The sequence below is a fragment of the Chaetodon trifascialis genome, chromosome 6 (assembly GCF_039877785.1).
Source record: "Chaetodon trifascialis isolate fChaTrf1 chromosome 6, fChaTrf1.hap1, whole genome shotgun sequence".
Classification (NCBI taxonomy): Eukaryota; Metazoa; Chordata; class Actinopteri; order Chaetodontiformes; family Chaetodontidae; genus Chaetodon; species Chaetodon trifascialis.
Window position 1 is genome coordinate 22,405,885 of NC_092061.1, and position 8,423 is coordinate 22,414,307.

Here is an 8,423-nt window from a genome sequence, read left to right on the forward strand (position 1 = left end):
CTGCCCTCTGCATTTGAAGTAAACTATACTTTGCTATAAACACACACACACACTGAAGTCACAAACATTCAGACGGAGAGATCAGCCCATAAACACTCCAAGAAACAACCTATTGCCTTTTAAAGATCCCCCTCCAAGACAAACACACGCGCACTCACACTCTCACATTGTTTCTCCCTGTGGACATCCCAGTCTGCCTTAATGGGAGTGCTGGGCGGTCGATGGGTGAGGTTAAAGGAGCTGTCGCTTCCCAATAAGTATCATAACACACACAGTGCAGAGTGCTGAAAACGTGTCTATCTGCAGTTCTGTGTGTAGCCTGTTTGTGTGTGAAGTAATGACAGCGTGCGTGTTTGTGGGCTGCTTCCTGTTTACTGTCTGAACGTCCATCTTTCCTCTAACAACCCCCCCCCCCCCAGTTTAAAGGTTAGTCTCTCGACCAGCTCTGACCGATTTTACAGGCAGCAGTGCCAATAAAAGACGCTCGTCTCCCAGCAAAGCTGCTGTAATGAATGAAGCACGCTGCAGAAAATAAAGACAAAATGCTGCTGAGGGTGGAGAGGCTGTTGTATCAGACCATGAGGGTCTGCAGGAGGATTCAGCCGAGAGGGACGGGGGTTTTCTTTCAAAGTGAAGCCCATTTGTTGGATAAAGCTTCCAATGATGAATTAAAGTAAACGTGTAACCTTGTATTCAATCAGGTCTCAGAATGACCAAACACTGGCATCAAGGCATCAATTCAGTGTCCAGGAGTTAATTTAGATATTTAGCTGCATTGAAGTCCGATCATCTGAAACCATCATGAAGCAGAAATGATTAAATAGATCCGTTTCTACTGACAGACCCTCTATTCAATATGAATTTCTTGGTGTCCAAATACATGAGATTGATCATGTTGTGTTTGGAAGGACAGCGAATAAGTTGTATTAGTTCTTCTGGCACACAGCTGGAATCGGGACATGGCTAACCTAGCTTAGCATAAAGAGTGGCAGTACAACGGCCTGGTTCTATGCAAAGTTCATAAATACATATTACAGAACCTCTAAAGCTGATTCAGACGTCTTTTTTGTTTTATGTGTTCACATTACAAATGAAAAATAACAGATTGGGGCTTTAAGGCCCAGTCACACCAACTTTTTGAAACACCAACATTTTGCGGCAAAATCAGTTTACATGAGTGAACCCACTGATCACATTAATATTATTCACAAGTACTACTGATATTAAATTGCATTTTTTTTTGTCTGCTACAACATACTTACGTCTGTAAAACACAAAAATTAGAAACCAAAAGAGAGATCTAGATCAGATCTTGCCTAATGAGTAACACCAGCGTTCATAGTGGCAGTCACACTATGAACACCATGATGACGGCAGCCTGAACAACAGTCCAGATCAGCTGTCCTGCTGAAGCCTCGTCAGCTCACTTCCAAACACGAACACACATCTCCTCCTGCACCTTAGCCTGTTGGAACTTAAGCTTGTTTAACAGGCTAAGCCACCAGACAAACAGTGTGGAAATGTGCACTGCTAATGTCAGCCTGCAGGCTGGATAGCTAATTAGCTGCAGCACTTTAAACAGCATGTAAACGTACCTTCAAATGTCTCTTTGTTCTGTTTATATTCTGGTGCGGTTCTTACTCTTCAGTGCCGCTAACAACACTCTGTCTGCCCAGAACATGCAGGCTTTGTTTGGTTCCCTACAGGGTAACACAGGCACTGCAGCTTTCTTCCTTTTGATGACAAAAAAACTATTAAGAATGAGTTTAAAAACCACTCTCACATTATTTTTGACTACATCAAGGAAGGACTACCAGGCTGGGCTTGACAGTTCACCAGCTGGTGCTGTGAGTAGTCCCTGTGTGTCCTAATCAGCCTTCCAGATCCACCTTTGCTGAGCCACAGTCTGGTGTGACCACGGCTTTAGAGGCGTTGGCAGGGTTCTGTTTTAAAGTGAAACCTTCCAGTAGGCTACAGACACTTTAAAAATGTTCAAATCATATCTGACAGTTCCCGTGTGTCTGCTGTTACTGAGACATCTGTGAGCAGCTGTGCCTTAAAGACGTCTCTGCTGAAAACCGCCACACAGACAAGAGCTTTTAAGACACAAAATGTTGAACTATCCCTTTGCGGTGCAGAATGGTTCAAACAAACATGGGTGTTACAGTCAAACAGGAAGCACCTTGCTACTGTGAACATGCAAACTACCTCTTACCCCAACTCTGACTGATTGACTCCTTGTGGTCTGATGTGTAGCTGAAGTTTGCAGTTGTACCTCCAGAGGTTCCTGTTAAAGATGGTCTGTATTGGTTTAAAACTACTTTTATCTCCTCTGCAGGCTCACTGTGCTGTTTCATTTATTTCTTTATTTCTTTTTTTTCTTTTTCTTTTTTGCTGGTGTTATAGATCCGGCGTGGAGCCTCTCCAGGGTTCAGGGTATTAGTGATGGTCTGCTGTGTCTCCAGTGGATCCTGTGACAGCTCTAATGTTGGTGTGATTTACAGACCGCTGGACAAACAAGCACCATTACCGCAGCCTGTAAACACGGGCCCCACCGACCGCTCCCAAAGTGGGGTCTGGGGACCCTCAGGGGCCCCTAAGAGTCTCCCAAGGGACCCCTCAGCAAAATGAGAGAGTTTTATTTGACTATTATTTCATTGAGGAGGCGGAGGAAGAGACTGAGTGAGAATGAGCGATCAGAGGTTTGAGTCTCTGCTGTCGTCCTCGCACAAAACAAGAACTGACAGACAAAATCCTCACGGCCCCAGAACTTTTATGAGTGTGATACATAGTGTCTACTTCAAGGAGGAGTCCTCCGTAAAACTCTCAACATGCTGTTAGAAACCAGCGGGTGGTGATTTTCACTGCAAAAACATGAATTAAAAAAAAAAAGTATTTTTTTTTCTGTAATTGAGTGAAAACAAGTACAAAAATAAAAAAGTTTGTCACTAACAATAATTTAACCAATTTCCAATAAAAATGTTTTATTGATCAAGTTCTGTTTTTCTTGTTTGTTTTTCAGCGAACCTGTTTTTCTTGCTTCTTATTTCCAGGAAATCTTTCAAATCCCTGAAGCTGATTTCTATTTAAAACAAGTTGATTTAAAAAAAAATTTAAAGAGAATAATGTTTTGTTTTTAATTAAATTCTTGTTATCAATGACATGATAAGATTTTTCTGGCAATTTTGTGACATAAGAGCAACAATAAACATCAGGTTTTGGTATCAGGACCCTCAGAAAAAACAGTTTTTGTGATGTTTACAAACCAGTTTCAGGCCCTAAAGGTCTACTGACCCCAGCAGGGGCAGAGCTGAAAAATCAAACTTTACATTTTATTCCAAGCTGATTTCTTACAGTTTTCTTTCAGTCTATAATTAAAAGTAAATTTAGACTTGCTCATTTAACTTTAAGCAACAGGATAATAAAAAAAAAAGTACAAAGTAACTGATTATTTAACTACATGAAGATGAGCTTTCAGAAAAAACACCATACCTACACCTCATTGTGTTTATATGACAGCAGCTCGTGCATCCCACACTCATCTCGAAAATTGAGTACATTATTCTTCATAAGTCAGATTTTATCTTGAAACTGGTCAAACTCATTAAATCCACCATGCGAGGGTGGATGGGCAGCGCACAGACACTTTGAAAGGTTGTAGTAGTATCTGATGCTTATTGTGTGTTTGTCGATGTCGCTGTGACATTTTAAATTCTGTCCTCAGAAAAAAGAAATACTCAAAGTCTGTGACTGACAGACTCAAACTGTGTCGGTGTCTCAGTTCACTCAGTTTGCACAGAAATGTAACCGAGATGTTCTCTGCCGCCCGTGTGAGGAGAGACAAGCAGCAGTTTATTAAAGACCGTCTCTGATGAAAACCTCCTGCCTCCACACAAACAACAACTTTTAAGAAATTAAAGGCAAAAAATCAATCATCTCTTTGAGTTTAACACTTGTGTCTTTCTGACATTTTACAGAACATCATCAACGCCCGGCCTCGTCTCCGGGGTCACACACTGTTTCTGCGCTCAGAAGGAAACTGAGCCCACTGTCAATTACAGAGGCGAATTAAAATAAGACACCAGTTTACTGCAGGTTATTCATGATATGTGCTCTCAGTGTGTTTGTCCTCGGGGGACAAACAGTCTGAAGGCCAAACAAACACTTTAACAAGGTACCGCTGCTGTTTTCATGCTCAGAATCAACAAAATCGACTGCGTGACAGAGGAGCTAAATGCCAAACGGTTGCTAAAGAGCAGAAGTGCTGCTGCTGCCGCTGCTGGAGGGGCGTTTGTTTCTGCAGCAGCAGCTTAAAAATTGCAATGCTGCCCCCCGCTGACCCTGTAGGGGAACTACAGAGCAGCAGGGGGACAAACCACAAACATCTCAGTTTATTGACTCACTTTACATCAGGACACATTTGACCAAAACTCATCTCATAATAATGAACACGTCTATTAAAACTTCTTGAAAACATATTTTTTTATCAAGTTATTTGATCCTTTAAAACTGGATTTAACTTAAAATGTCTCTTGATTTCTTTTATCTCATATCACAGAGACTGGTTTTACCTGGTTTGTCCTGGTCCAGCTCTTCTTACCTGTGAGCTCTCCATTTGATTTGATTTCACTATTGGTTTTAATTTGCCGCCTTGTGTGTATTAGCAGCTGACTAATACACAGAGACAGAAAAACACATTTGTGAAAATAAAATGTACATTCAGCACATAAAAAAAGAAGTTGTAAGGTTAAAACAGAGAGACTGCCTGAATGTTTTCATCTTTACTTATTTTAATGTTTGATTTTAATTCTCAGTCGACATTAAACACATTTAGTCTTTAACTTAAAACCAGTGTTTTTTAATGTCAAAGTTATGTTTTCTTTTTTTTTTTTTTGGTCAAAATGGTTGTGGTTCTTATAGATGTGCCTTGGAAACTGCTGGCGGATACAATAAAGAATGGTACAAATGTACACCGTACAAATACACCCTGCAGAGGATGAAGCACTGATCGGAAAGCTCTGCAAGGAAAAAATTGAACACTTTTTTCTTCCTTTGAGTCCCATAGCTTCATCAGTTTTAAGTGTCAGTATTCTAACTACAACAGATGGTAGCATTCAGCTCTGAGTCCTCTTATGACTCTGAGTATTGGTGTTATGTGTTCACCTGCCAATATCACTGCCTGATTATTAATACTGTGTTCATAAAATAAACACTGAACTTCACTAACAGGCTGAACTGTCACATTAAAACTGGATGAAACATAAAATAAAACCTGTTAATGTGATAAATGATTACGCAGTCACTTTCTTCTCACAGGTATTAATTTAAATGATATTTGTAGATCAACAGAAAACACAGACACACAATAAAAGGCACTAGACTACAAAAATGAATGACGTCACAGCCTTAGAGACGCAGCCTGTGATCAAAACACGAACAAAGACTCAAACCAGGCCTTTTAATACACAAGCACCAGTCATTCGTGTTTTCTGATGTTGTTAAATGTTTGCTTGTATCAGTCATATCTGTTCTTTTGGCAGAAAAAAAACAGTTAATGCTACAATCAGCTCACAAACAGAAAAAATGTTGGGGTTTTTTTGGGTCTAGATATTCAACTGTTGAATGTTTGATGATCAAAAATGCCATCAACCAGCTTTCGTAAAGACAGATCCTCACGACCCAACCATGTCACTGTATTTCTCCCCACAATAATATCAGTCACCAACTTAACATCTGAGATCTGGGCACATGGAGACGTGATTAAAAGACGTTGGATGGGTCAAGAAACATGAGCAGTTTGTGAGAAAGAAGAACCCAGATTTTTTATTAGTGTACTAACTACCAATACCCAAAACTGAAGTAAATGTACAAAGTATTAGCATCAAAACATACTTGAAGTACAAAAATATTACAATTAGTTATGAATTAATGTGTATCACTGATGTTGCAGCTGGTAAAGGTGGAGATAATGCTAACTGTGTGCACTGCTGAGTAACTTAATGTATAATTATACTCCATAATACATGTTTCTATATATATATTAATAATCTGAATCTGCAAAGTGATGTCAGATAAATGCAGTGAAGCAAAAAGTACAACAGTGTAGCAGAATATAAGTAAAGTAGCATAAAATGGATATACTCAAGACATGATGGACAATGGTGCAAAAATGCAAAAAAGTTGTAATCATCAGGAATCATCGAGGTTTGGAGGGTTTAGTGGCATCAAGCAGTGAGGTTGCAGATTTCAACCAACTGAATACCGTTCCTGTCACCATCTCCACAAAACTCACAAAAAACACGAAAGGCGCTGTTTGTATTGTCTGCTGTAGAGACATGGCAGACTCGGTTTAAGAGGGCCTGTTCCCTCTGTAGATTGTAAGCGAAGGAAAACTCAACAATTTCTATTCTCAGGTGATTATACACAAATGAACTGTGATTATCATGTTTCATTTCTGCTAACAGATGAAGGGGAATGCTCTGTTCACACTCACAGTTAAATGACTTCAGCTGATCACAGATCTTAGTTGAACCCGGTTATCTCTGTCCTCACAAAGTTCTCACCTCTTTTACTTCTAACCCGTTTGCACCCCGTGTATGAAAGGCCAGTCAGGTGGACGCTGTGTGTTGGCAACAGGTTCCCATCTTTGGACGAAAGGAGACAGCTGATGCATGAAGGGTGCAAAGGAGATCGGGCATTTGTAGTTTTGGGACATGATGAACATCGAAGGGCGAGTTTGGCTCTTTGTGGGAAAACAAACTGAAAGACTTGTTTCTCAGGACGTGAGTGTACTGTTGTCTTCTTGTTGCGGCCAAAATGCAAATGTTGAGTTTGATCTGCATGTCAATGGCGCCTCATGTCCGTCTGAAGGCCTCCGTAGAAGACGAATGGTGTTTATCAGCCAGTCTAGGATCAGCGGCGGCGGTTTGAGCAGGACGCCATCTAATTACTTTTTTTCTTTAAAGGTTGTATTTATTAGTATCCATCATCGCTGTTGTTACATCAATTAATGCTGTTGACGGGTGGAGGAATTGTCACCCTCGGCCCCCTCCTCCCCCCCTCACCTCCTCACCCTCCCTCACATCCTTCACAGGCAGAAGAACCTCCTCTCCTCTCTTTGGCATTAAAGGCCTGTCATCCCAGCATGCCGCGGGGCCCCCGGCCCCAGCCCAGCGGTGTCAATTAAATTTGATTGACTGAGTAAAAGAAGCACACAAATAAGCCAAAACAACAGACACAAAAATCTATACATGACTCCTCCACCCCCCCTCCCTCCACCCCTCCGCCCCGGCTGTCAAATCAAGCGCTTGTCTCGTCGGTTTTCATGGCGTGTGCCGCGGACGTCCGCCGCGAGACAACCGTTTCTGTGTGTGTGTGAGCAGCAGCGCCGACCAAACGCACCGCTCGTCCCATCTGCCCCGCCCTTCTCGCCAGCCCCCTTAAACCCCCCCAACGCCAAACAGCCCCTCCATCCACACAGAGCGAACCAATTAGCGGCTCTGGAGCCTCATCCACGCTGCAGAGCAGAGGCCCCTGGGTATCGACTCAAACTGTTGTCCAATAAATGAGGTCTAATTTATCAGTTTAACTTCACCCCCCACTCCCCTGAAAGAAGAGGAGGAAAGAGGAAGAGAGAGGGTGGGAAAAAAAGAAAACAAATAGCTGTTGTTTTTTGTTACATGAACTGGCGAAGAGCCTTTGGAAAATCCTGATAAATCCTGCGTTCCTCACATTTCACGTCCCTGTGTCTCTTTGTGTTGTTTTGCTAATTGTGAGCCGGCGAGCTCATGTTTCATACTCGCGGCCATGATTGAGGGACGCTATTAGAGCAAACCCCATTAGGCTCCGTGGGGAAGCAGCCGATCCTGCGTGGGAACCATCAAAGGCCAATTTGCTACCCAAACACCATAAATCCTGTCCCGTTAAGTGACCGTTTTTGATGCCGCTGAGGCGCGCAGAAATAAATATACGCTCTGTTATGTATTGTCCATTAAATTAACAGAGAGCACAATTCACACACAGCATCCATCTTAGTCGGCGGTGGTCAAAAGTGGGGTCCAGGGACCTGCAGAGGGCCTCTGACAGTGTTTGAGGAGGTCTCAGTGAAAGTAAAGCCAGCTCCAGTCATTACTGGGAGAGAATGAAGTTTGCAGAAGTTGGCTTTGAGCTTTGTAATCACTCAAGTGTCTCGTGATTTTTTGGTTGATTGTTCAATTCTAGCTTAGGATTTAATTGCGACACTGATATCACTTCCGTCAGTTTGCAAGTCAGCTAGTAAAGGTTTCGTCCTTTCATTTTCATCCTCAAGATGAACTGAGTCTAGGTTACTGAATCTTTAGGGTCCATAGCCAGGTTTCCATCCAAACGTGGCTCAAATTTTCAGAAAATCAGCAAAGAAATGTGCAGCTGCACACGTTATTGCA